Source organism: Leopardus geoffroyi, chromosome C3 (assembly GCF_018350155.1).
Source record: "Leopardus geoffroyi isolate Oge1 chromosome C3, O.geoffroyi_Oge1_pat1.0, whole genome shotgun sequence".
NCBI classification, from domain to species: domain Eukaryota; kingdom Metazoa; phylum Chordata; class Mammalia; order Carnivora; family Felidae; genus Leopardus; species Leopardus geoffroyi.
The window spans coordinates 5843176-5867535 of NC_059338.1; the positions used below are offsets into that span (position 1 = coordinate 5843176).

The 24360-nt window shown below is 72.7% G+C and overlaps 21 non-coding genes across 21 annotated transcripts; 12 read left to right on the top strand and 9 right to left on the bottom strand.

The window, feature by feature from the left end:
• Positions 1-677: 677 nt before the first annotated feature.
• On the bottom strand, positions 678-748 carry TRNAG-GCC. The gene has a single exon. It is a non-coding gene; the product is annotated as a tRNA-Gly (tRNA).
• A 1527-nt stretch (positions 749-2275) lies between these two features.
• On the bottom strand, positions 2276-2358 carry TRNAL-CAG. Its single transcript has one exon. It is a non-coding gene; the product is annotated as a tRNA-Leu (tRNA).
• Positions 2359-2948: 590 nt separating this feature from the next.
• On the top strand, positions 2949-3020 carry TRNAD-GUC. Its single transcript has one exon. It is a non-coding gene; the product is annotated as a tRNA-Asp (tRNA).
• Positions 3021-3821: 801 nt separating this feature from the next.
• Positions 3822-3893, top strand: TRNAG-UCC. Its single transcript has one exon. It is a non-coding gene; the product is annotated as a tRNA-Gly (tRNA).
• A 305-nt stretch (positions 3894-4198) lies between these two features.
• Positions 4199-4270, top strand: TRNAE-CUC. Its single transcript has one exon. It is a non-coding gene; the product is annotated as a tRNA-Glu (tRNA).
• Positions 4271-6462: 2192 nt separating this feature from the next.
• Positions 6463-6533, bottom strand: TRNAG-GCC. Its single transcript has one exon. It is a non-coding gene; the product is annotated as a tRNA-Gly (tRNA).
• Positions 6534-8055: 1522 nt separating this feature from the next.
• Positions 8056-8138, bottom strand: TRNAL-CAG. Its single transcript has one exon. It is a non-coding gene; the product is annotated as a tRNA-Leu (tRNA).
• A 599-nt stretch (positions 8139-8737) lies between these two features.
• TRNAD-GUC lies at positions 8738-8809 on the top strand. The gene has a single exon. It is a non-coding gene; the product is annotated as a tRNA-Asp (tRNA).
• An 807-nt stretch (positions 8810-9616) lies between these two features.
• On the top strand, positions 9617-9688 carry TRNAG-UCC. The gene has a single exon. It is a non-coding gene; the product is annotated as a tRNA-Gly (tRNA).
• A 305-nt stretch (positions 9689-9993) lies between these two features.
• Positions 9994-10065, top strand: TRNAE-CUC. Its single transcript has one exon. It is a non-coding gene; the product is annotated as a tRNA-Glu (tRNA).
• A 2210-nt stretch (positions 10066-12275) lies between these two features.
• TRNAG-GCC lies at positions 12276-12346 on the bottom strand. The gene has a single exon. It is a non-coding gene; the product is annotated as a tRNA-Gly (tRNA).
• Positions 12347-13870: 1524 nt separating this feature from the next.
• On the bottom strand, positions 13871-13953 carry TRNAL-CAG. Its single transcript has one exon. It is a non-coding gene; the product is annotated as a tRNA-Leu (tRNA).
• A 593-nt stretch (positions 13954-14546) lies between these two features.
• Positions 14547-14618, top strand: TRNAD-GUC. Its single transcript has one exon. It is a non-coding gene; the product is annotated as a tRNA-Asp (tRNA).
• An 804-nt stretch (positions 14619-15422) lies between these two features.
• On the top strand, positions 15423-15494 carry TRNAG-UCC. The gene has a single exon. It is a non-coding gene; the product is annotated as a tRNA-Gly (tRNA).
• Positions 15495-15799: 305 nt separating this feature from the next.
• On the top strand, positions 15800-15871 carry TRNAE-CUC. The gene has a single exon. It is a non-coding gene; the product is annotated as a tRNA-Glu (tRNA).
• A 2209-nt stretch (positions 15872-18080) lies between these two features.
• Positions 18081-18151, bottom strand: TRNAG-GCC. Its single transcript has one exon. It is a non-coding gene; the product is annotated as a tRNA-Gly (tRNA).
• A 1521-nt stretch (positions 18152-19672) lies between these two features.
• On the bottom strand, positions 19673-19755 carry TRNAL-CAG. The gene has a single exon. It is a non-coding gene; the product is annotated as a tRNA-Leu (tRNA).
• A 590-nt stretch (positions 19756-20345) lies between these two features.
• Positions 20346-20417, top strand: TRNAD-GUC. Its single transcript has one exon. It is a non-coding gene; the product is annotated as a tRNA-Asp (tRNA).
• An 801-nt stretch (positions 20418-21218) lies between these two features.
• On the top strand, positions 21219-21290 carry TRNAG-UCC. The gene has a single exon. It is a non-coding gene; the product is annotated as a tRNA-Gly (tRNA).
• Positions 21291-21595: 305 nt separating this feature from the next.
• TRNAE-CUC lies at positions 21596-21667 on the top strand. Its single transcript has one exon. It is a non-coding gene; the product is annotated as a tRNA-Glu (tRNA).
• Positions 21668-23867: 2200 nt separating this feature from the next.
• Positions 23868-23938, bottom strand: TRNAG-GCC. The gene has a single exon. It is a non-coding gene; the product is annotated as a tRNA-Gly (tRNA).
• Positions 23939-24360: the final 422 nt, after the last annotated feature.

The following is a 24360-nucleotide window of genomic DNA, read 5'->3' on the forward strand; positions in this document are numbered from 1 at the left end:
TGGAAGAGGAAGCCGCGTGGGCACGGTAGCGCGGCGGCGAAGCGGGAGGCAGAGAATCAAGGGCCTGCGCGACCATGACGTTAGGCACGCTGGGGTCTTGCGGGTGCGGGTGCCGGTGCCACCTGGAGTCTGTGAGCGACCCTCCCGCAGGATGGGCTGTATAGCGCACCTAGGCGTGGCAGCTTGGTTTCTGCCGGTTGTGCAAAAGGGGAGGATTTCTGGAGTGTGGGTAGAGTGAGATAGAGCGTGTGTGTGTGTGTGTGTGTGTGTGTCGGGGGGGGGGGGAGGGGCTGGTGGGAGGGGCGGGGGCGCCAGGTGGTGCCGAGGGAAGGGGAGGAGCGTGTGGGTGGCAGCGCGAGTTGGTGCGTGGATGCGTTCCTTGCAGCGAATCGGGAGACTGGAGCGAGGCGAGCGTCGTTAAAGAGAAGGGCAAGGCAGGTGTCTGGGCGGGCGCGGATGGGCCCTTGGCTCCCGGGCGGGCGGGCGGAGTTTTGTCCCCAGGGCGAGCGAGCGAGCCAGGGAGGAGGAAGGGATTGTGCGGCAGGGGCGGGGACGGGATGGGGCGTGGGCGGGCCCCCAGAGAGGAGCAGAGGTGGCTTTGGCCAGGGGCTCTGAAGGTGGGAGAGAGGAAGCGTAGCGCGTAGTTGGCGCTGCGGGGCCAAAAGGGGATGGCGCGTTGCATGGGCCGGGAATCGAACCCGGGCCTCCCGCGTGGCAGGCGAGAATTCTACCACTGAACCACCCATGCACCCACGGACGTGGCCCACAGAGGGCTTCCCCAGCGGCGCCGGCCGCCTCCGTTGCCGGTCCCCGCCAGTAGTGAGCGTGAGCGTGAGCGTGAGCGTCTTCTCCGTGGGAGCAGGAGGCGGGCAGTCTGCAAGACAGGCTCCAGGCACGCGGAGAGCCAGCCCCTGGGGCGCGGCGCGGCGGGGCGCGGACGTCCGGGCAGAGGAAGGCACGGAGGCGGACTGGGCTCATCCTGTGCTTTGTGCCTCGTCCAGGGCCGCCGCCACAGCCTGCCCGTGTCCCCAGAGGCAGCCAGGAGCCGGACCCAGCCTGGCCAGCGCCCGAACCCCAAACAGCCGGAGCCATCTGTGGCAGGTGCAGGCAGGCGAGGGACCTTGCCTTCAGCTGCTCCCAGCCCCGAGCCAAAGTCCCTTTGGCGGATGGTTTTCTCGCGCGTGCAGTGTGTGTCCCGGCGGACGGGGTGGGGAACGGACCTCTCGTGTGTGGAGCCGTGGGGCCGGGGGCGGGGATGGATGGGCTGTGTGTCTTTGTGTGTGTGTGTGTGTGTGTGTGTGTGTGTGTGTGTGTGTGTGTTTGCGCTCGCGCCGGCCTCTGTCCGAGTTAGAGGCCAGGTAGCGCCGCCTGCACCTCTGAGTGCGTCTCGGGCCAAGAGAGCAAAGGCCTGAGCGCGTTGGCCGGCGGCTCTCCCTAGGGGTCCGGCTCGGTGCCTTGACAGGTTGGGAGCCAGGAGGGCGATCTTGGATCCGGGAGGAACGCTGGGGCGGAGTGGCCGGCAGGCTGCCTCCCCGAGCCAGGAGATGCGCTGTGGCGCCCGGCTGGATGGCCTGGGGGGGGGGGGGGGTCTAGGGCTTCCGCTCACTGCTCCCTCCACCCACCTTCCCGGCTTGGACTCGTGAGTCAGGCCCACAGAAGGGAGGGGTCCACGCCGCCGGCTGGCCAGCAGCCGGCTGGGCTGTATGGCTCCCGGGAGGCAGACAGGCAGGCAGGCAGGTGTGGCCAGGGGAAGGCCCCCAGGTGGAGAATCGTGTGGGCCGCCTCGGGAGGGTGTGCAGAGAACGGACTAGGGCCGGGGGAAAAGCACGGGGTGACGGTGGGGTGGGTGCGTGTTCCCGGGGGCTGCGGAAGCGGACGGCTGGCTGTAAGAGCCAGGCGCTGTCCAGCGACCACAAGTGGGAGCGGGAAGCGCGGGGAGCTTTGCAGCCTGGGCTGGTCCGCGAGTGCCGGGGTGAGGAGGGCAGGGGCGGGAATAGGCGAGAAGGAGGACCAAAGAGCCTCCAGAAAGCAGCAGGTGCGAAGTCAGCGAAGCCTGCGGCTGTGGGAAAGGCGCTCGAGTCGCCGGGGAGTGCGTGCGTGTGTGTGTGCGCGCGCGCGCGCGCGCGCTCAGAGCCCGAGGCGGCGAGGGTGGAGGGGCTGGAGCTCGGTCCTGGGCAGCGTGTGCTCGGGTGCGAGGCGGGCCGCGGCCGCGAGAGGGTGTGGTCCAGGCCCGGGTGGCGTGGCTGCTGTGATGGGGCGGGCCAAAAGGTGGGCGTGTCAGGAGTGGGATTCGAACCCACGCCTCCAGGGGAGACTGCGACCTGAACGCAGCGCCTTAGACCGCTCGGCCATCCTGACGGCGGGTGTGGGCGCGTCGCCGCTGGCCTGGCTGGGACGCGGCGCTAACGCTGGTGTCCTTGGCCGTCATGGCGCCCGGCTGGCGGCTGTGTGGGTGCGCAAGGGGCGAGACACGCGCGGCGGCCCCGGAGGAGCACGGCCAGCCGCCTCGCCGCCGCCGCCGCCGCCGCCGCCGCCGCCAGCGCGGCTCCCGTCGCTGTCGCACCCCCACCCTCAGCTCCCTGCAGGCCCCGTCCAGCGTCGGCGCCCCTTGCCCTGCTCCCCACCCCGCCTTCCTCGCCCTCGCAGCCCCGCTTGCCGTCTGGGGCCTTTTCTCCCGGCGCGATGCCCGCCTGGCAGACGAGAGAGAGGCAGCGCTCGTTGGGAGTACTGAGCGCCGTCCGGGTCCGTGTGTGGGCCCGGGTCCCGGCGGACTCCGAGTCGGGGCCGGGGGCTGCCGTGCGGGAGAGGGGGCCGAAGCGGGGCTGGGGTCGGGTGGGGCGTGGCCCGTGCCGGGCGCCTGTGCAGGGCAGGGCGTCGAGGGCAGGCAGGGGCAGGCGTGGGGAGGCAGCCGGAGAGGGGTCGGGCGCCCGGGTGGCCGGCCGCCGCCGTCCTCGTTAGTATAGTGGTGAGTATCCCCGCCTGTCACGCGGGAGACCGGGGTTCGATTCCCCGACGGGGAGGCAAGACGCCCTTTTTGGTGGCCTGCGCAGCTCTGGGTGCCGCCTCTTGCTCCCGAGGGGCAGGGGCGCTTCTTCTCGGCCGTCCGTCGTCCGGCCGGCGGCGCGTGCCCGGCCTGCCCACGGTCCACCGGCCCCAGCCCTTTGCGTGGCTCGAGGCCGGACGCTGGGTCGCCACCGCGCAGCCGGGGCCTCGTGTGGTCCCGGCGGCAGCCACAGCGAGCTCCTGGGCGACGTGCCGCCCAGCCGCGCAGCCGCCGTGGGTGTCGCTCGGGTGGGAGGCAGATGGGTCCGGTCCCGTCTGGATGCGGGAGGTGGTGTGGCCTGGCGCCCGCCCCCTGTGCTCCTTCCCGCGCCGGGCCGGGCCGGGCCGGGCCGCTAGCTGCGGGCCGCGGAGGACGCGGAAGACGCCAGGCCGGGGACGTGGCGGGGCCGCTCAGCCGGCCTCCGAGGGCCCGAGAGCGGCCAGGCGGCCAGAGCGCCCTCCAGAGGCGGGCGGCGGTGGGCGCCGGTGGGCGCCGGGCGCCGGGCGCGGGGCGCAGGGCGGGCAGGTGGGCTGGCGGGCGGGCGTGCCGGCGACCGGCCGGCGCAGCTGAGTCGGAGGAGCGAGGCTGGGGCGCCTGGCGGCCGGAGCCCGTGGTGGCCGGGCAGAGCTGCGGCCGGGCGGGACGTCGGGGCAGGGCTGCGCCGGGCGGCGGCGGCGGCGGCGGCGGCGGCGGCGGCGGCGACGAGAGAGCGCCAAGGCGAGAGAAGGCGACGGAGCGCACCCTGGGCCGGCCGCGTCGGGCCGGCCCGGGCCGTGCAGCGTTGGTGGTATAGTGGTGAGCATAGCTGCCTTCCAAGCAGTTGACCCGGGTTCGATTCCCGGCCAACGCAGCCGGCCGACCTTTTGCGCCGCTCCGGGGCCCTCCTGGCCAGGCCCGCCGGGCGCTGGCGGTGGGGGACGGCGTGCCGGCCCGCTGGGCGCTGGGCGCTGGGCACGTGGCCCGAGGCGGCGTGCGGGTGCGAGGGCGGCCGGCGCGCAGCGTTTTGCGGGTGCTGCCAGCGGGCCGGGGGGACTGCGTGGGGCCGGCGGGCGGCTGGACGTGCAGAGGCAGGGGCCTCGGGGCCCAAGCGGAGCCGCGTGGGTGGAATGGAGGCGCTGGGTCCAGGGGGTGCAGGCCAGGCGCGCAGCCTGTCGCTCCCTGGTGGTCTAGTGGTTAGGATTCGGCGCTCTCACCGCCGCGGCCCGGGTTCGATTCCCGGTCAGGGAAGCCTTTCTTCTTCCTCTGGCCCTCCGGGGCCTCCCCTCCCGGCCGGCCGAGCCCCCCACCGTCCCGTCCCCAGTGCACCCGCACCACCCCCTTTTAGCCCACGCCAGCACGCCAGGCCAGAGCTGGCTAGCTTGTCGCGGGCCCCGCCGCCACGATGGAGGGGTGCACACAAGGCCACCTGCCACGCCCCGACGGGCGGCCCCAGCCTCGCCCTGCCACCTCGGCCCCTCCGAGCCTTTTGGCCTGGCTGGCCCACCGGAGGCCCTCGGCATCGCCTCTCCCCTTCGCCCCCCGCGCACGCGCTCGCCTGGCACCTTCGCTTCCACAGCCCGAGACGCGAGTGGCCGGGGCGGCCTCTGTCCCCCGCCGGGACCACCAGTGTGCGCAGGTGCCCCTGCCCCCCGAGTGTGCTCGGACCCCCACCGCCCCCTCCGGTGGCGCTCCTAGCTGGCCAGGCTGACGAGCCATCCTGTCCTCCCTCCTGAGGTGCCCGCGGTGGCGGTGCCGGGCGCGTGGGTCAGGTGAGCCACGCGCAGCCCTGAGTCCCGTCACCTGGCCGAGCCCCCCTCGGGCCTGCGACCTCTCGGGCGGCTTCCATGCCCCACGCGGGGAGGGAGCGCCACGACCTGGCTGGCTGCGTCTCTCCCCGGCGACGGAGAGCGGACCCCACGGGCACGCTAGTCTTGGGCGCCGATGCGAGCGCAGAGTCCGACCGCCGTGCCCGGGAGGTGGAGGAGGGAAGAGGCATCCGGGCATGGCCCGGACCCCGCCCCCGCCCGGGGCACTGGAGGTGAGACAGCGGGGAGGTGCCGTGGGAGCCACCGGGGAAGACAACCCAGCAGCCAGGCAGGTGGGTGGCGGTCGAGGCACCGCGGGGGACTGGGCGCACTGGTCGCCAACTTGTCATTCCAATTGCAGGACACGTCGGTCCCTGCCATCCTTTGGCAAAGGGGCCAGCGTGTCACCTAGTGGTCCCTTTCGCCACCTCCGCGCCCCACCCCCGATGAGGGGCGTCCTCCACCACCCCCCCCCCAACTCACGCACACTTTTCACAGTTGCACTTTGCACAGTTTCCCATCCCGCCTCGCCCTGTGCCTCGCCATGATAGGCGCCGTCCGTCCCTCTGTCCACCCCTGGCTGTATCCGTCCTCTTCTGTGGATGCCTCCCAAGGTCCATCGCACACCTCAGTCTCCTTCCCGCCCCAACTTGGACACCCCTGTCCGCCGGGGATTTGCTCTGTGATCAGAGGTGTCCCCTCTGGAGGCCGAGCGGTCAGCCGGTGCGCCGCGTACACCTGCTGGGGCACACTCGCTTCAACCGGACAAGCCCCCTGCAGCGGTGCGGAGGAGCCGCGGGCGGCCGTGCCCACGGGAAGTTTCCTCGGAGTCCTTGCTTTTGCGTGTGTGTGTGTGCGCGTGTGGGTGTGTGTGGAGGGGAGGAGAGGTGGAGGTCGGGGTGGGAGAGGGATGGAGGACGGTGGTGGCCTTTGGTGCCGTGGGTGGTTCTAGCGGTGGAAGAGGAAGCCGCGTGGGCACGGTAGCGCGGCGGCGAAGCGGGAGGCAGAGAATCAAGGGCCTGCGCGACCATGACGTTAGGCACGCTGGGGTCTTGCGGGTGCGGGTGCCGGTGCCACCTGGAGTCTGTGAGCGACCCTCCCGCAGGATGGGCTGTATAGCGCACCTAGGCGTGGCAGCTTGGTTTCTGCCGGTTGTGCAAAAGGGGAGGATTTCTGGAGTGTGGGTAGAGTGAGATAGAGCGTGTGTGTGTGTGTGTGTGTGTGTGTGTGTGTGTGGGGGGGGAGGGGCTGGTGGGAGGGGCGGGGGCGCCAGGTGGTGCCGAGGGAAGGGGAGGAGCGTGTGGGTGGCAGCGCGAGTTGGTGCGTGGATGCGTTCCTTGCAGCGAATCGGGAGACTGGAGCGAGGCGAGCGTCGTTAAAGAGAAGGGCAAGGCAGGTGTCTGGGCGGGCGCGGATGGGCCCTTGGCTCCCGGGCGGGCGGGCGGAGTTTTGTCCCCAGGGCGAGCGAGCGAGCCAGGGAGGAGGAAGGGATTGTGCGGCAGGGGCGGGGACGGGATGGGGCGTGGGCGGGCCCCCAGAGAGGAGCAGAGGTGGCTTTGGCCAGGGGCTCTGAAGGTGGGAGAGAGGAAGCGTAGCGCGTAGTTGGCGCTGCGGGGCCAAAAGGGGATGGCGCGTTGCATGGGCCGGGAATCGAACCCGGGCCTCCCGCGTGGCAGGCGAGAATTCTACCACTGAACCACCCATGCACCCACGGACGTGGCCCACAGAGGGCTTCCCCAGCGGCGCCGGCCGCCTCCGTTGCCGGTCCCCGCCAGTAGTGAGCGTGAGCGTGAGCGTGAGCGTCTTCTCCGTGGGAGCAGGAGGCGGGCAGTCTGCAAGACAGGCTCCAGGCACGCGGAGAGCCAGCCCCTGGGGCGCGGCGCGGCGCGGCGCGGCGCGGACGTCCGGGCAGAGGAAGGCACGGAGGCGGACTGGGCTCATCCTGTGCTTTGTGCCTCGTCCAGGGCCGCCGCCACAGCCTGCCCGTGTCCCCAGAGGCAGCCAGGAGCCGGACCCAGCCTGGCCAGCGCCCGAACCCCAAACAGCCGGAGCCATCTGTGGCAGGTGCAGGCAGGCGAGGGACCTTGCCTTCAGCTGCTCCCAGCCCCGAGCCAAAGTCCCTTTGGCGGATGGTTTTCTCGCGCGTGCAGTGTGTGTCCCGGCGGACGGGGTGGGGAACGGACCTCTCGTGTGTGGAGCCGTGGGGCCGGGGGCGGGGATGGATGGGCTGTGTGTCTTTGTGTGTGTGTGTGTGTGTGTGTGTGTGTGTGTGTGTGTGTGTTTGCGCTCGCGCCGGCCTCTGTCCGAGTTAGAGGCCAGGTAGCCCCGCCGGCGCCTCTGAGTGCGTCTCGGGCCAAGAGAGCAAAGGCCTGAGCGCGTTGGCCGGCGGCTCTCCCTAGGGGTCCGGCTCGGTGCCTTGACAGGTTGGGAGCCAGGAGGGCGATCTTGGATCCGGGAGGAACGCTGGGGCGGAGTGGCCGGCAGGCTGCCTCCCGGAGCCAGGAGATGCGCTGTGGCGCCCGGCTGGATGGCCTGGGGGGGTCTAGGGCTTCCGCTCACTGCTCCCTCCACCCACCTTCCCGGCTTGGACTCGTGAGTCAGGCCCACAGAAGGGAGGGGTCCACGCCGCCGGCTGGCCAGCAGCCGGCTGGGCTGTATGGCTCCCGGGAGGCAGACAGGCAGGCAGGTAGGTGTGGCCAGGGGAAGACCCCCAGGTGGAGAATCGTGTGGGCCGCCTCGGGAGGGTGTGCAGAGAACGGACTAGGGCCGGGGGAAAAGCACGGGGTGACGGTGGGGTGGGTGCGTGTTCCCGGGGGCGGCGGAAGCGGACGGCTGGCTGTAAGAGCCAGGCGCTGTCCAGCGGCCACAAGTGGGAGCGGGAAGCGCGGGGAGCTTTGCAGCCTGGGCTGGTCCGCGAGTGCCGGGGTGAGGAGGGCAGGGGCGGGAATAGGCGAGAAGGAGGACCAAAGAGCCTCCAGAAAGCAGCAGGTGCGAAGTCAGCGAAGCCTGCGGCTGTGGGAAAGGCGCTCGAGTCGCCGGGGAGTGCGTGCGTGTGTGTGTGCGCGCGCGCGCGCGCGCGCTCAGAGCCCGAGGCGGCGAGGGTGGAGGGGCTGGAGCTCGGTCCTGGGCAGCGTGTGCTCGGGTGCGAGGCGGGCCGCGGCCGCGAGAGGGTGTGGTCCAGGCCCGGGTGGCGTGGCTGCTGTGATGGGGCGGGCCAAAAGGTGGGCGTGTCAGGAGTGGGATTCGAACCCACGCCTCCAGGGGAGACTGCGACCTGAACGCAGCGCCTTAGACCGCTCGGCCATCCTGACGGCGGGTGTGGGCGCGTCGCCGCTGGCCTGGCTGGGACGCGGCGCTAACGCTGGTGTCCTTGGCCGTCATGGCGCCCGGCTGGCGGCTGTGTGGGTGCGCAAGGGGCGAGACACGCGCGGCGGCCCCGGAGGAGCACGGCCAGCCGCCTCGCCGCCGCCGCCGCCGCCGCCGCCGCCGCCGCCGCCGCCAGCGCGGCTCCCGTCGCTGTCGCACCCCCACCCCCAGCTCCCTGCAGGCCCCGTCCAGCGTCGGCGCCCCTTGCCCTGCTCCCCACCCCGCCTTCCTCGCCCTCGCAGCCCCGCTTGCCGTCTGGGGCCTTTTCTCCCGGCGCGATGCCCGCCTGGCAGACGAGAGAGAGGCAGCGCTCGTTGGGAGTACTGAGCGCCGTCCGGGTCCGTGTGTGGGCCCGGGTCCCGGCGGACTCCGAGTCGGGGCCGGGGGCTGCCGTGCGGGAGAGGGGGCCGAAGCGGGGCTGGGGTCGGGTGGGGCGTGGCCCGTGCCGGGCGCCTGTGCAGGGCAGGGCGTCGAGGGCAGGCAGGGGCAGGCGTGGGGAGGCAGCCGGAGAGGGGTCGGGCGCCCGGGTGGCCGGCCGCCGCCGTCCTCGTTAGTATAGTGGTGAGTATCCCCGCCTGTCACGCGGGAGACCGGGGTTCGATTCCCCGACGGGGAGGCAAGACGCCCTTTTTGGTGGCCTGCGCAGCTCTGGGTGCCGCCTCTTGCTCCCGAGGGGCAGGGGCGCTTCTTCTCGGCCGTCCGTCGTCCGGCCGGCGGCGCGTGCCCGGCCTGCCCACGGTCCACCGGCCCCAGCCCTTTGCGTGGCTCGAGGCCGGACGCTGGGTCGCCACCGCGCAGCCGGGGCCTCGTGTGGTCCCGGCGGCAGCCACAGCGAGCTCCTGGGCGACGTGCCGCCCAGCCGCGCAGCCGCCGTGGGTGTCGCTCGGGTGGGAGGCAGATGGGTCCGGTCCCGTCTGGATGCGGGAGGTGGTGTGGCCTGGCGCCCGCCCCCTGTGCTCCTTCCCGCGCCGGGCCGGGCCGGGCCGGGCCGCTAGCTGCGGGCCGCGGAGGACGCGGAAGACGCCAGGCCGGGGACGTGGCGGGGCCGCTCAGCCGGCCTCCGAGGGCCCGAGAGCGGCCAGGCGGCCAGAGCGCCCTCCAGAGGCGGGCGGCGGTGGGCGCCGGTGGGCGCCGGGCGCCGGGCGCGGGGCGCAGGGCGGGCAGGTGGGCTGGCGGGCGGGCGTGCCGGCGACCGGCCGGCGCAGCTGAGTCGGAGGAGCGAGGCTGGGGCGCCTGGCGGCCGGAGCCCGTGGTGGCCGGGCAGAGCTGCGGCCGGGCGGGACGTCGGGGCAGGGCTGCGCCGGGCGGCGGCGGCGGCGGCGGCGGCGGCGGCGGCGGCGGCGGCGACGAGAGAGCGCCAAGGCGAGAGAAGGCGACGGAGCGCACCCTGGGCCGGCCGCGTCGGGCCGGCCCGGGCCGTGCAGCGTTGGTGGTATAGTGGTGAGCATAGCTGCCTTCCAAGCAGTTGACCCGGGTTCGATTCCCGGCCAACGCAGCCGGCCGACCTTTTGCGCCGCTCCGGGGCCCTCCTGGCCAGGCCCGCCGGGCGCTGGCGGTGGGGGACGGCGTGCCGGCCCGCTGGGCGCTGGGCGCTGGGCACGTGGCCCGAGGCGGCGTGCGGGTGCGAGGGCGGCCGGCGCGCAGCGTTTTGCGGGTGCTGCCAGCGGGCCGGGGGGACTGCGTGGGGCCGGCGGGCGGCTGGACGTGCAGAGGCAGGGGCCTCGGGGCCCAAGCGGAGCCGCGTGGGTGGAATGGAGGCGCTGGGTCCAGGGGGTGCAGGCCAGGCGCGCAGCCTGTCGCTCCCTGGTGGTCTAGTGGTTAGGATTCGGCGCTCTCACCGCCGCGGCCCGGGTTCGATTCCCGGTCAGGGAAGCCTTTCTTCTTCCTCTGGCCCTCCGGGGCCTCCCCTCCCGGCCGGCCGGCCTGCCGAGCCGAGCCCCCCACCGTCCCGTCCCCAGTGCACCCGCACCACCCCCTTTTAGCCCACGCCAGCACGCCAGGCCAGAGCTGGCTAGCTTGTCGCGGGCCCCGCCGCCACGATGGAGGGGTGCACACAAGGCCACCTGCCACGCCCCGACGGGCGGCCCCAGCCTCGCCCTGCCACCTCGGCCCCTCCGAGCCTTTTGGCCTGGCTGGCCCACCGGAGGCCCTCGGCATCGCCTCTCCCCTTCGCCCCCCGCGCACGCGCTCGCCTGGCACCTTCGCTTCCACAGCCCGAGACGCGAGTGGCCGGGGCGGCCTCTGTCCCCCGCCGGGACCACCAGTGTGCGCAGGTGCCCCTGCCCCCCGAGTGTGCTCGGACCCCCACCGCCCCCTCCGGTGGCGCTCCTAGCTGGCCAGGCTGACGAGCCATCCTGTCCTCCCTCCTGAGGTGCCCGCGGTGGCGGTGCCGGGCGCGTGGGTCAGGTGAGCCACGCGCAGCCCTGAGTCCCGTCACCTGGCCGAGCCCCCCTCGGGCCTGCGACCTCTCGGGCGGCTTCCATGCCCCACGCGGGGAGGGAGCGCCACGACCTGGCTGGCTGCGTCTCTCCCCGGCGACGGAGAGCGGACCCCACGGGCACGCTAGTCTTGGGCGCCGATGCGAGCGCAGAGTCCGACCGCCGTGCCCGGGAGGTGGAGGAGGGAAGAGGCATCCGGGCATGGCCCGGACCCCGCCCCCGCCCGGGGCACTGGAGGTGAGACAGCGGGGAGGTGCCGTGGGAGCCACCGGGGAAGACAACCCAGCAGCCAGGCAGGTGGGTGGCGGTCGAGGCACCGCGGGGGACTGGGCGCACTGGTCGCCAACTTGTCATTCCAATTGCAGGACACGTCGGTCCCTGCCATCCTTTGGCAAAGGGGCCAGCGTGTCACCTAGTGGTCCCTTTCGCCACCTCCGCGCCCCACCCCCGATGAGGGGCGTCCTCCACCACCCCCCCCCCAACTCACGCACACTTTTCACAGTTGCACTTTGCACAGTTTCCCATCCCGCCTCGCCCTGTGCCTCGCCATGATAGGCGCCGTCCGTCCCTCTGTCCACCCCTGGCTGTATCCGTCCTCTTCTGTGGATGCCTCCCAAGGTCCATCGCACACCTCAGTCTCCTTCCCGCCCCAACTTGGACACCCCTGTCCGCCGGGGATTTGCTCTGTGATCAGAGGTGTCCCCTCTGGAGGCCGAGCGGTCAGCCGGTGCGCCGCGTACACCTGCTGGGGCACACTCGCTTCAACCGGACAAGCCCCCTGCAGCGGTGCGGAGGAGCCGCGGGCGGCCGTGCCCACGGGAAGTTTCCTCGGAGTCCTTGCTTTTGCGTGTGTGTGTGTGCGCGTGTGGGTGTGTGTGGAGGGGAGGAGAGGTGGAGGTCGGGGTGGGAGAGGGATGGAGGACGGTGGTGGCCTTTGGTGCCGTGGGTGGTTCTAGCGGTGGAAGAGGAAGCCGCGTGGGCACGGTAGCGCGGCGGCGAAGCGGGAGGCAGAGAATCAAGGGCCTGCGCGACCATGACGTTAGGCACGCTGGGGTCTTGCGGGTGCGGGTGCCGGTGCCACCTGGAGTCTGTGAGCGACCCTCCCGCAGGATGGGCTGTATAGCGCACCTAGGCGTGGCAGCTTGGTTTCTGCCGGTTGTGCAAAAGGGGAGGATTTCTGGAGTGTGGGTAGAGTGAGATAGAGCGTGTGTGTGTGTGTGTGTGTGTGTGTGTGTGTGTGTGTCGGGGGGGGAGGGGCTGGTGGGAGGGGCGGGGGCGCCAGGTGGTGCCGAGGGAAGGGGAGGAGCGTGTGGGTGGCAGCGCGAGTTGGTGCGTGGATGCGTTCCTTGCAGCGAATCGGGAGACTGGAGCGAGGCGAGCGTCGTTAAAGAGAAGGGCAAGGCAGGTGTCTGGGCGGGCGCGGATGGGCCCTTGGCTCCCGGGCGGGCGGGCGGAGTTTTGTCCCCAGGGCGAGCGAGCGAGCCAGGGAGGAGGAAGGGATTGTGCGGCAGGGGCGGGGACGGGATGGGGCGTGGGCGGGCCCCCAGAGAGGAGCAGAGGTGGCTTTGGCCAGGGGCTCTGAAGGTGGGAGAGAGGAAGCGTAGCGCGTAGTTGGCGCTGCGGGGCCAAAAGGGGATGGCGCGTTGCATGGGCCGGGAATCGAACCCGGGCCTCCCGCGTGGCAGGCGAGAATTCTACCACTGAACCACCCATGCACCCACGGACGTGGCCCACAGAGGGCTTCCCCAGCGGCGCCGGCCGCCTCCGTTGCCGGTCCCCGCCAGTAGTGAGCGTGAGCGTGAGCGTGAGCGTCTTCTCCGTGGGAGCAGGAGGCGGGCAGTCTGCAAGACAGGCTCCAGGCACGCGGAGAGCCAGCCCCTGGGGCGCGGCGCGGCGGGGCGCGGACGTCCGGGCAGAGGAAGGCACGGAGGCGGACTGGGCTCATCCTGTGCTTTGTGCCTCGTCCAGGGCCGCCGCCACAGCCTGCCCGTGTCCCCAGAGGCAGCCAGGAGCCGGACCCAGCCTGGCCAGCGCCCGAACCCCAAACAGCCGGAGCCATCTGTGGCAGGTGCAGGCAGGCGAGGGACCTTGCCTTCAGCTGCTCCCAGCCCCGAGCCAAAGTCCCTTTGGCGGATGGTTTTCTCGCGCGTGCAGTGTGTGTCCCGGCGGACGGGGTGGGGAACGGACCTCTCGTGTGTGGAGCCGTGGGGCCGGGGGCGGGGATGGATGGGCTGTGTGTCTTTGTGTGTGTGTGTGTGTGTGTGTGTGTGTGTGTGTGTGTGTGTTTGCGCTCGCGCCGGCCTCTGTCCGAGTTAGAGGCCAGGTAGCGCCGCCTGCACCTCTGAGTGCGTCTCGGGCCAAGAGAGCAAAGGCCTGAGCGCGTTGGCCGGCGGCTCTCCCTAGGGGTCCGGCTCGGTGCCTTGACAGGTTGGGAGCCAGGAGGGCGATCTTGGATCCGGGAGGAACGCTGGGGCGGAGTGGCCGGCAGGCTGCCTCCCCGAGCCAGGAGATGCGCTGTGGCGCCCGGCTGGATGGCCTGGGGGGGGGGGGGGTCTAGGGCTTCCGCTCACTGCTCCCTCCACCCACCTTCCCGGCTTGGACTCGTGAGTCAGGCCCACAGAAGGGAGGGGTCCACGCCGCCGGCTGGCCAGCAGCCGGCTGGGCTGTATGGCTCCCGGGAGGCAGACAGGCAGGCAGGCAGGTGTGGCCAGGGGAAGGCCCCCAGGTGGAGAATCGTGTGGGCCGCCTCGGGAGGGTGTGCAGAGAACGGACTAGGGCCGGGGGAAAAGCACGGGGTGACGGTGGGGTGGGTGCGTGTTCCCGGGGGCGGCGGAAGCGGACGGCTGGCTGTAAGAGCCAGGCGCTGTCCAGCGGCCACAAGTGGGAGCGGGAAGCGCGGGGAGCTTTGCAGCCTGGGCTGGTCCGCGAGTGCCGGGGTGAGGAGGGCAGGGGCGGGAATAGGCGAGAAGGAGGACCAAAGAGCCTCCAGAAAGCAGCAGGTGCGAAGTCAGCGAAGCCTGCGGCTGTGGGAAAGGCGCTCGAGTCGCCGGGGAGTGCGTGCGTGTGTGTGTGTGCGCGCGCGCGCGCGCGCTCAGAGCCCGAGGCGGCGAGGGTGGAGGGGCTGGAGCTCGGTCCTGGGCAGCGTGTGCTCGGGTGCGAGGCGGGCCGCGGCCGCGAGAGGGTGTGGTCCAGGCCCGGGTGGCGTGGCTGCTGTGATGGGGCGGGCCAAAAGGTGGGCGTGTCAGGAGTGGGATTCGAACCCACGCCTCCAGGGGAGACTGCGACCTGAACGCAGCGCCTTAGACCGCTCGGCCATCCTGACGGCGGGTGTGGGCGCGTCGCCGCTGGCCTGGCTGGGACGCGGCGCTAACGCTGGTGTCCTTGGCCGTCATGGCGCCCGGCTGGCGGCTGTGTGGGTGCGCAAGGGGCGAGACACGCGCGGCGGCCCCGGAGGAGCACGGCCAGCCGCCTCGCCGCCGCCGCCGCCGCCGCCGCCGCCGCCGCCAGCGCGGCTCCCGTCGCTGTCGCACCCCCACCCCCAGCTCCCTGCAGGCCCCGTCCAGCGTCGGCGCCCCTTGCCCTGCTCCCCACCCCGCCTTCCTCGCCCTCGCAGCCCCGCTTGCCGTCTGGGGCCTTTTCTCCCGGCGCGATGCCCGCCTGGCAGACGAGAGAGAGGCAGCGCTCGTTGGGAGTACTGAGCGCCGTCCGGGTCCGTGTGTGGGCCCGGGTCCCGGCGGACTCCGAGTCGGGGCCGGGGGCTGCCGTGCGGGAGAGGGGGCCGAAGCGGGGCTGGGGTCGGGTGGGGCGTGGCCCGTGCCGGGCGCCTGTGCAGGGCAGGGCGTCGAGGGCAGGCAGGGGCAGGCGTGGGGAGGCAGCCGGAGAGGGGTCGGGCGCCCGGGTGGCCGGCCGCCGCCGTCCTCGTTAGTATAGTGGTGAGTATCCCCGCCTGTCACGCGGGAGACCGGGGTTCGATTCCCCGACGGGGAGGCAAGACGCCCTTTTTGGTGGCCTGCGCAGCTCTGGGTGCCGCCTCTTGCTCCCGAGGGGCAGGGGCGCTTCTTCTCGGCCGTCCGTCGTCCGGCCGGCGGCGCGTGCCCGGCCTGCCCACGGTCCACCGGCCCCAGCCCTTTGCGTGGCTCGAGGCCGGACGCTGGGTCGCCACCGCGCAGCCGGGGCCTCGTGTGGTCCCGGCGGCAGCCACAGCGAGCTCCTGGGCGACGTGCCGCCCAGCCGCGCAGCCGCCGTGGGTGTCGCTCGGGTGGGAGGCAGATGGGTCCGGTCCCGTCTGGATGCGGGAGGTGGTGTGGCCTGGCGCCCGCCCCCTGTGCTCCTTCCCGCGCCGGGCCGGGCCGGGCCGGGCCGCTAGCTGCGGGCCGCGGAGGACGCGGAAGACGCCAGGCCGGGGACGTGGCGGGGCCGCTCAGCCGGCCTCCGAGGGCCCGAGAGCGGCCAGGCGGCCAGAGCGCCCTCCAGAGGCGGGCGGCGGTGGGCGCCGGTGGGCGCCGGGCGCCGGGCGCGGGGCGCAGGGCGGGCAGGTGGGCTGGCGGGCGGGCGTGCCGGCGACCGGCCGGCGCAGCTGAGTCGGAGGAGCGAGGCTGGGGCGCCTGGCGGCCGGAGCCCGTGGTGGCCGGGCAGAGCTGCGGCCGGGCGGGACGTCGGGGCAGGGCTGCGCCGGGCGGCGGCGGCGGCGGCGGCGGCGGCGGCGGCGGCGGCGACGAGAGAGCGCCAAGGCGAGAGAAGGCGACGGAGCGCACCCTGGGCCGGCCGCGTCGGGCCGGCCCGGGCCGTGCAGCGTTGGTGGTATAGTGGTGAGCATAGCTGCCTTCCAAGCAGTTGACCCGGGTTCGATTCCCGGCCAACGCAGCCGGCCGACCTTTTGCGCCGCTCCGGGGCCCTCCTGGCCAGGCCCGCCGGGCGCTGGCGGTGGGGGACGGCGTGCCGGCCCGCTGGGCGCTGGGCGCTGGGCACGTGGCCCGAGGCGGCGTGCGGGTGCGAGGGCGGCCGGCGCGCAGCGTTTTGCGGGTGCTGCCAGCGGGCCGGGGGGACTGCGTGGGGCCGGCGGGCGGCTGGACGTGCAGAGGCAGGGGCCTCGGGGCCCAAGCGGAGCCGCGTGGGTGGAATGGAGGCGCTGGGTCCAGGGGGTGCAGGCCAGGCGCGCAGCCTGTCGCTCCCTGGTGGTCTAGTGGTTAGGATTCGGCGCTCTCACCGCCGCGGCCCGGGTTCGATTCCCGGTCAGGGAAGCCTTTCTTCTTCCTCTGGCCCTCCGGGGCCTCCCCTCCCGGCCGGCCGGCCTGCCGAGCCGAGCCCCCCACCGTCCCGTCCCCAGTGCACCCGCACCACCCCCTTTTAGCCCACGCCAGCACGCCAGGCCAGAGCTGGCTAGCTTGTCGCGGGCCCCGCCGCCACGATGGAGGGGTGCACACAAGGCCACCTGCCACGCCCCGACGGGCGGCCCCAGCCTCGCCCTGCCACCTCGGCCCCTCCGAGCCTTTTGGCCTGGCTGGCCCACCGGAGGCCCTCGGCATCGCCTCTCCCCTTCGCCCCCCGCGCACGCGCTCGCCTGGCACCTTCGCTTCCACAGCCCGAGACGCGAGTGGCCGGGGCGGCCTCTGTCCCCCGCCGGGACCACCAGTGTGCGCAGGTGCCCCTGCCCCCCGAGTGTGCTCGGACCCCCACCGCCCCCTCCGGTGGCGCTCCTAGCTGGCCAGGCTGACGAGCCATCCTGTCCTCCCTCCTGAGGTGCCCGCGGTGGCGGTGCCGGGCGCGTGGGTCAGGTGAGCCACGCGCAGCCCTGAGTCCCGTCACCTGGCCGAGCCCCCCTCGGGCCTGCGACCTCTCGGGCGGCTTCCATGCCCCACGCGGGGAGGGAGCGCCACGACCTGGCTGGCTGCGTCTCTCCCCGGCGACGGAGAGCGGACCCCACGGGCACGCTAGTCTTGGGCGCCGATGCGAGCGCAGAGTCCGACCGCCGTGCCCGGGAGGTGGAGGAGGGAAGAGGCATCCGGGCATGGCCCGGACCCCGCCCCCGCCCGGGGCACTGGAGGTGAGACAGCGGGGAGGTGCCGTGGGAGCCACCGGGGAAGACAACCCAGCAGCCAGGCAGGTGGGTGGCGGTCGAGGCACCGCGGGGGACTGGGCGCACTGGTCGCCAACTTGTCATTCCAATTGCAGGACACGTCGGTCCCTGCCATCCTTTGGCAAAGGGGCCAGCGTGTCACCTAGTGGTCCCTTTCGCCACCTCCGCGCCCCACCCCCGATGAGGGGCGTCCTCCACCACCCCCCCCCAACTCACGCACACTTTTCACAGTTGCACTTTGCACAGTTTCCCATCCCGCCTCGCCCTGTGCCTCGCCATGATAGGCGCCGTCCGTCCCTCTGTCCACCCCTGGCTGTATCCGTCCTCTTCTGTGGATGCCTCCCAAGGTCCATCGCACACCTCAGTCTCCTTCCCGCCCCAACTTGGACACCCCTGTCCGCCGGGGATTTGCTCTGTGATCAGAGGTGTCCCCTCTGGAGGCCGAGCGGTCAGCCGGTGCGCCGCGTACACCTGCTGGGGCACACTCGCTTCAACCGGACAAGCCCCCTGCAGCGGTGCGGAGGAGCCGCGGGCGGCCGTGCCCACGGGAAGTTTCCTCGGAGTCCTTGCTTTTGCGTGTGTGTGTGTGCGCGTGTGGGTGTGTGTGGAGGGGAGGAGAGGTGGAGGTCGGGGTGGGAGAGGGATGGAGGACGGTGGTGGCCTTTGGTGCCGTGGGTGGTTCTAGCGGTGGAAGAGGAAGCCGCGTGGGCACGGTAGCGCGGCGGCGAAGCGGGAGGCAGAGAATCAAGGGCCTGCGCGACCATGACGTTAGGCACGCTGGGGTCTTGCGGGTGCGGGTGCCGGTGCCACCTGGAGTCTGTGAGCGACCCTCCCGCAGGATGGGCTGTATAGCGCACCTAGGCGTGGCAGCTTGGTTTCTGCCGGTTGTGCAAAAGGGGAGGATTTCTGGAGTGTGGGTAGAGTGAGATAGAGCGTGTGTGTGTGTGTGTGTGTGTGTGTGTGTGTGTGTGGGGGGGGGGGAGGGGCTGGTGGGAGGGGCGGGGGCGCCAGGTGGTGCCGAGGGAAGGGGAGGAGCGTGTGGGTGGCAGCGCGAGTTGGTGCGTGGATGCGTTCCTTGCAGCGAATCGGGAGACTGGAGCGAGGCGAGCGTCGTTAAAGAGAAGGGCAAGGCAGGTGTCTGGGCGGGCGCGGATGGGCCCTTGGCTCCCGGGCGGGCGGGCGGAGTTTTGTCCCCAGGGCGAGCGAGCGAGCCAGGGAGGAGGAAGGGATTGTGCGGCAGGGGCGGGGACGGGATGGGGCGTGGGCGGGCCCCCAGAGAGGAGCAGAGGTGGCTTTGGCCAGGGGCTCTGAAGGTGGGAGAGAGGAAGCGTAGCGCGTAGTTGGCGCTGCGGGGCCAAAAGGGGATGGCGCGTTGCATGGGCCGGGAATCGAACCCGGGCCTCCCGCGTGGCAGGCGAGAATTCTACCACTGAACCACCCATGCACCCACGGACGTGGCCCACAGAGGGCTTCCCCAGCGGCGCCGGCCGCCTCCGTTGCCGGTCCCCGCCAGTAGTGAGCGTGAGCGTGAGCGTGAGCGTCTTCTCCGTGGGAGCAGGAGGCGGGCAGTCTGCAAGACAGGCTCCAGGCACGCGGAGAGCCAGCCCCTGGGGCGCGGCGCGGCGCGGCGCGGCGCGGACGTCCGGGCAGAGGAAGGCACGGAGGCGGACTGGGCTCATCCTGTGCTTTGTCCCTCGTCCAGGGCCGCCGCCACAGCCTGCCCGTGTCCCCAGAGGCAGCCAGGAGCCGGACCCAGCCTGGCCAGCGCCCGAACCCCAAACAGCCGGAGCCATCTGTGGCAGGTGCAGGCAGGCGAGGGACCTTGCCTTCAGCTGCTCCCAGCCCCGAGCCAAAGTCCCTTTGGCGGATGGTTTTCTCGCGCGTGCAGTGTGTGTCCCGGCGGACGGGGTGGGGAACGGACCTCTCGTGTGTGGAGCCGTGGGGCCGGGGGCGGGGATGGATGGGCTGTGTGTCTTTGTGTGTGTGTGTGTGTGTGTGTGTGTGTGTGTGTGTGTGTTTGCGCTCGCGCCGGCCTCTGTCCGAGTTAGAGGCCAGGTAGCCCCGCCGGCGCCTCTGAGTGCGTCTCGGGCCAAGAGAGCAAAGGCCTGAGCGCGTTGGCCGGCGGCTCTCCCTAGGGGTCCGGCTCGGTGCCTTGACAGGTTGGGAGCCAGGAGGGCGATCTTGGATCCGGGAGGAACGCTGGGGCGGAGTGGCCGGCAGGCTGCCTCCCGGAGCCAGGAGATGCGCTGTGGCGCCCGGCTGGATGGCCTGGGGGGGGTCTAGGGCTTCCGCTCACTGCTCCCTCCACCCACCTTCCCGGCTTGGACTCGTGAGTCAGGCCCACAGAAGGGAGGGGTCCACGCCGCCGGCTGGCCAGCAGCCGGCTGGGCTGTATGGCTCCCGGGAGGCAGACAGGCAGGCAGGTAGGTGTGGCCAGGGGAAGACCCCCAGGTGGAGAATCGTGTGGGCCGCCTCGGGAGGGTGTGCAGAGAACGGACTAGGGCCGGGGGAAAAGCACGGGGTGACGGTGGGGTGGGTGCGTGTTCCCGGGGGCGGCGGAAGCGGACGGCTGGCTGTAAGAGCCAGGCGCTGTCCAGCGGCCACAAGTGGGAGCGGGAAGCGCGGGGAGCTTTGCAGCCTGGGCTGGTCCGCGAGTGCCGGGGTGAGGAGGGCAGGGGCGGGAATAGGCGAGAAGGAGGACCAAAGAGCCTCCAGAAAGCAGCAGGTGCGAAGTCAGCGAAGCCTGCGGCTGTGGGAAAGGCGCTCGAGTCGCCGGGGAGTGCGTGCGTGTGTGTGTGCGCGCGCGCGCGCGCGCGCTCAGAGCCCGAGGCGGCGAGGGTGGAGGGGCTGGAGCTCGGTCCTGGGCAGCGTGTGCTCGGGTGCGAGGCGGGCCGCGGCCGCGAGAGGGTGTGGTCCAGGCCCGGGTGGCGTGGCTGCTGTGATGGGGCGGGCCAAAAGGTGGGCGTGTCAGGAGTGGGATTCGAACCCACGCCTCCAGGGGAGACTGCGACCTGAACGCAGCGCCTTAGACCGCTCGGCCATCCTGACGGCGGGTGTGGGCGCGTCGCCGCTGGCCTGGCTGGGACGCGGCGCTAACGCTGGTGTCCTTGGCCGTCATGGCGCCCGGCTGGCGGCTGTGTGGGTGCGCAAGGGGCGAGACACGCGCGGCGGCCCCGGAGGAGCACGGCCAGCCGCCTCGCCGCCGCCGCCGCCGCCGCCGCCGCCGCCAGCGCGGCTCCCGTCGCTGTCGCACCCCCACCCCCAGCTCCCTGCAGGCCCCGTCCAGCGTCGGCGCCCCTTGCCCTGCTCCCCACCCCGCCTTCCTCGCCCTCGCAGCCCCGCTTGCCGTCTGGGGCCTTTTCTCCCGGCGCGATGCCCGCCTGGCAGACGAGAGAGAGGCAGCGCTCGTTGGGAGTACTGAGCGCCGTCCGGGTCCGTGTGTGGGCCCGGGTCCCGGCGGACTCCGAGTCGGGGCCGGGGGCTGCCGTGCGGGAGAGGGGGCCGAAGCGGGGCTGGGGTCGGGTGGGGCGTGGCCCGTGCCGGGCGCCTGTGCAGGGCAGGGCGTCGAGGGCAGGCAGGGGCAGGCGTGGGGAGGCAGCCGGAGAGGGGTCGGGCGCCCGGGTGGCCGGCCGCCGCCGTCCTCGTTAGTATAGTGGTGAGTATCCCCGCCTGTCACGCGGGAGACCGGGGTTCGATTCCCCGACGGGGAGGCAAGACGCCCTTTTTGGTGGCCTGCGCAGCTCTGGGTGCCGCCTCTTGCTCCCGAGGGGCAGGGGCGCTTCTTCTCGGCCGTCCGTCGTCCGGCCGGCGGCGCGTGCCCGGCCTGCCCACGGTCCACCGGCCCCAGCCCTTTGCGTGGCTCGAGGCCGGACGCTGGGTCGCCACCGCGCAGCCGGGGCCTCGTGTGGTCCCGGCGGCAGCCACAGCGAGCTCCTGGGCGACGTGCCGCCCAGCCGCGCAGCCGCCGTGGGTGTCGCTCGGGTGGGAGGCAGATGGGTCCGGTCCCGTCTGGATGCGGGAGGTGGTGTGGCCTGGCGCCCGCCCCCTGTGCTCCTTCCCGCGCCGGGCCGGGCCGGGCCGGGCCGCTAGCTGCGGGCCGCGGAGGACGCGGAAGACGCCAGGCCGGGGACGTGGCGGGGCCGCTCAGCCGGCCTCCGAGGGCCCGAGAGCGGCCAGGCGGCCAGAGCGCCCTCCAGAGGCGGGCGGCGGTGGGCGCCGGTGGGCGCCGGGCGCCGGGCGCGGGGCGCAGGGCGGGCAGGTGGGCTGGCGGGCGGGCGTGCCGGCGACCGGCCGGCGCAGCTGAGTCGGAGGAGCGAGGCTGGGGCGCCTGGCGGCCGGAGCCCGTGGTGGCCGGGCAGAGCTGCGGCCGGGCGGGACGTCGGGGCAGGGCTGCGCCGGGCGGCGGCGGCGGCGGCGGCGGCGGCGGCGGCGGCGACGAGAGAGCGCCAAGGCGAGAGAAGGCGACGGAGCGCACCCTGGGCCGGCCGCGTCGGGCCGGCCCGGGCCGTGCAGCGTTGGTGGTATAGTGGTGAGCATAGCTGCCTTCCAAGCAGTTGACCCGGGTTCGATTCCCGGCCAACGCAGCCGGCCGACCTTTTGCGCCGCTCCGGGGCCCTCCTGGCCAGGCCCGCCGGGCGCTGGCGGTGGGGGACGGCGTGCCGGCCCGCTGGGCGCTGGGCGCTGGGCACGTGGCCCGAGGCGGCGTGCGGGTGCGAGGGCGGCCGGCGCGCAGCGTTTTGCGGGTGCTGCCAGCGGGCCGGGGGGACTGCGTGGGGCCGGCGGGCGGCTGGACGTGCAGAGGCAGGGGCCTCGGGGCCCAAGCGGAGCCGCGTGGGTGGAATGGAGGCGCTGGGTCCAGGGGGTGCAGGCCAGGCGCGCAGCCTGTCGCTCCCTGGTGGTCTAGTGGTTAGGATTCGGCGCTCTCACCGCCGCGGCCCGGGTTCGATTCCCGGTCAGGGAAGCCTTTCTTCTTCCTCTGGCCCTCCGGGGCCTCCCCTCCCGGCCGGCCGGGCCGAGCCCCCCACCGTCCCGTCCCCAGTGCACCCGCACCACCCCCTTTTAGCCCACGCCAGCACGCCAGGCCAGAGCTGGCTAGCTTGTCGCGGGCCCCGCCGCCACGATGGAGGGGTGCACACAAGGCCACCTGCCACGCCCCGACGGGCGGCCCCAGCCTCGCCCTGCCACCTCGGCCCCTCCGAGCCTTTTGGCCTGGCTGGCCCACCGGAGGCCCTCGGCATCGCCTCTCCCCTTCGCCCCCCGCGCACGCGCTCGCCTGGCACCTTCGCTTCCACAGCCCGAGACGCGAGTGGCCGGGGCGGCCTCTGTCCCCCGCCGGGACCACCAGTGTGCGCAGGTGCCCCTGCCCCCCGAGTGTGCTCGGACCCCCACCGCCCCCTCCGGTGGCGCTCCTAGCTGGCCAGGCTGACGAGCCATCCTGTCCTCCCTCCTGAGGTGCCCGCGGTGGCGGTGCCGGGCGCGTGGGTCAGGTGAGCCACGCGCAGCCCTGAGTCCCGTCACCTGGCCGAGCCCCCCTCGGGCCTGCGACCTCTCGGGCGGCTTCCATGCCCCACGCGGGGAGGGAGCGCCACGACCTGGCTGGCTGCGTCTCTCCCCGGCGACGGAGAGCGGACCCCACGGGCACGCTAGTCTTGGGCGCCGATGCGAGCGCAGAGTCCGACCGCCGTGCCCGGGAGGTGGAGGAGGGAAGAGGCATCCGGGCATGGCCCGGACCCCGCCCCCGCCCGGGGCACTGGAGGTGAGACAGCGGGGAGGTGCCGTGGGAGCCACCGGGGAAGACAACCCAGCAGCCAGGCAGGTGGGTGGCGGTCGAGGCACCGCGGGGGACTGGGCGCACTGGTCGCCAACTTGTCATTCCAATTGCAGGACACGTCGGTCCCTGCCATCCTTTGGCAAAGGGGCCAGCGTGTCACCTAGTGGTCCCTTTCGCCACCTCCGCGCCCCACCCCCGATGAGGGGCGTCCTCCACCACCCCCCCCCAACTCACGCACACTTTTCACAGTTGCACTTTGCACAGTTTCCCATCCCGCCTCGCCCTGTGCCTCGCCATGATAGGCGCCGTCCGTCCCTCTGTCCACCCCTGGCTGTATCCGTCCTCTTCTGTGGATGCCTCCCAAGGTCCATCGCACACCTCAGTCTCCTTCCCGCCCCAACTTGGACACCCCTGTCCGCCGGGGATTTGCTCTGTGATCAGAGGTGTCCCCTCTGGAGGCCGAGCGGTCAGCCGGTGCGCCGCGTACACCTGCTGGGGCACACTCGCTTCAACCGGACAAGCCCCCTGCAGCGGTGCGGAGGAGCCGCGGGCGGCCGTGCCCACGGGAAGTTTCCTCGGAGTCCTTGCTTTTGCGTGTGTGTGTGTGCGCGTGTGGGTGTGTGTGGAGGGGAGGAGAGGTGGAGGTCGGGGTGGGAGAGGGATGGAGGACGGTGGTGGCCTTTGGTGCCGTGGGTGGTTCTAGCGGTGGAAGAGGAAGCCGCGTGGGCACGGTAGCGCGGCGGCGAAGCGGGAGGCAGAGAATCAAGGGCCTGCGCGACCATGACGTTAGGCACGCTGGGGTCTTGCGGGTGCGGGTGCCGGTGCCACCTGGAGTCTGTGAGCGACCCTCCCGCAGGATGGGCTGTATAGCGCACCTAGGCGTGGCAGCTTGGTTTCTGCCGGTTGTGCAAAAGGGGAGGATTTCTGGAGTGTGGGTAGAGTGAGATAGAGCGTGTGTGTGTGTGTGTGTGTGTGTGTGTGTGTGTGTGTCGGGGGGGAGGGGCTGGTGGGAGGGGCGGGGGCGCCAGGTGGTGCCGAGGGAAGGGGAGGAGCGTGTGGGTGGCAGCGCGAGTTGGTGCGTGGATGCGTTCCTTGCAGCGAATCGGGAGACTGGAGCGAGGCGAGCGTCGTTAAAGAGAAGGGCAAGGCAGGTGTCTGGGCGGGCGCGGATGGGCCCTTGGCTCCCGGGCGGGCGGGCGGAGTTTTGTCCCCAGGGCGAGCGAGCGAGCCAGGGAGGAGGAAGGGATTGTGCGGCAGGGGCGGGGACGGGATGGGGCGTGGGCGGGCCCCCAGAGAGGAGCAGAGGTGGCTTTGGCCAGGGGCTCTGAAGGTGGGAGAGAGGAAGCGTAGCGCGTAGTTGGCGCTGCGGGGCCAAAAGGGGATGGCGCGTTGCATGGGCCGGGAATCGAACCCGGGCCTCCCGCGTGGCAGGCGAGAATTCTACCACTGAACCACCCATGCACCCACGGACGTGGCCCACAGAGGGCTTCCCCAGCGGCGCCGGCCGCCTCCGTTGCCGGTCCCCGCCAGTAGTGAGCGTGAGCGTGAGCGTGAGCGTCTTCTCCGTGGGAGCAGGAGGCGGGCAGTCTGCAAGACAGGCTCCAGGCACGCGGAGAGCCAGCCCCTGGGGCGCGGCGCGGCGCGGCGCGGCGCGGACGTCCGGGCAGAGGAAGGCACGGAGGCGGACTGGGCTCATCCTGTGCTTTGTCCCTCGTCCAGGGCCGCCGCCACAGCCTGCCCGTGTCCCCAGAGGCAGCCAGGAGCCGGACCCAGCCTGGCCAGCGCCCGAACCCCAAACAGCCGGAGCCATCTGTGGCAGGTGCAGGCAGGCGAGGGACCTTGCCTTCAGCTGCTCCCAGCCCCGAGCCAAAGTCCCTTTGGCG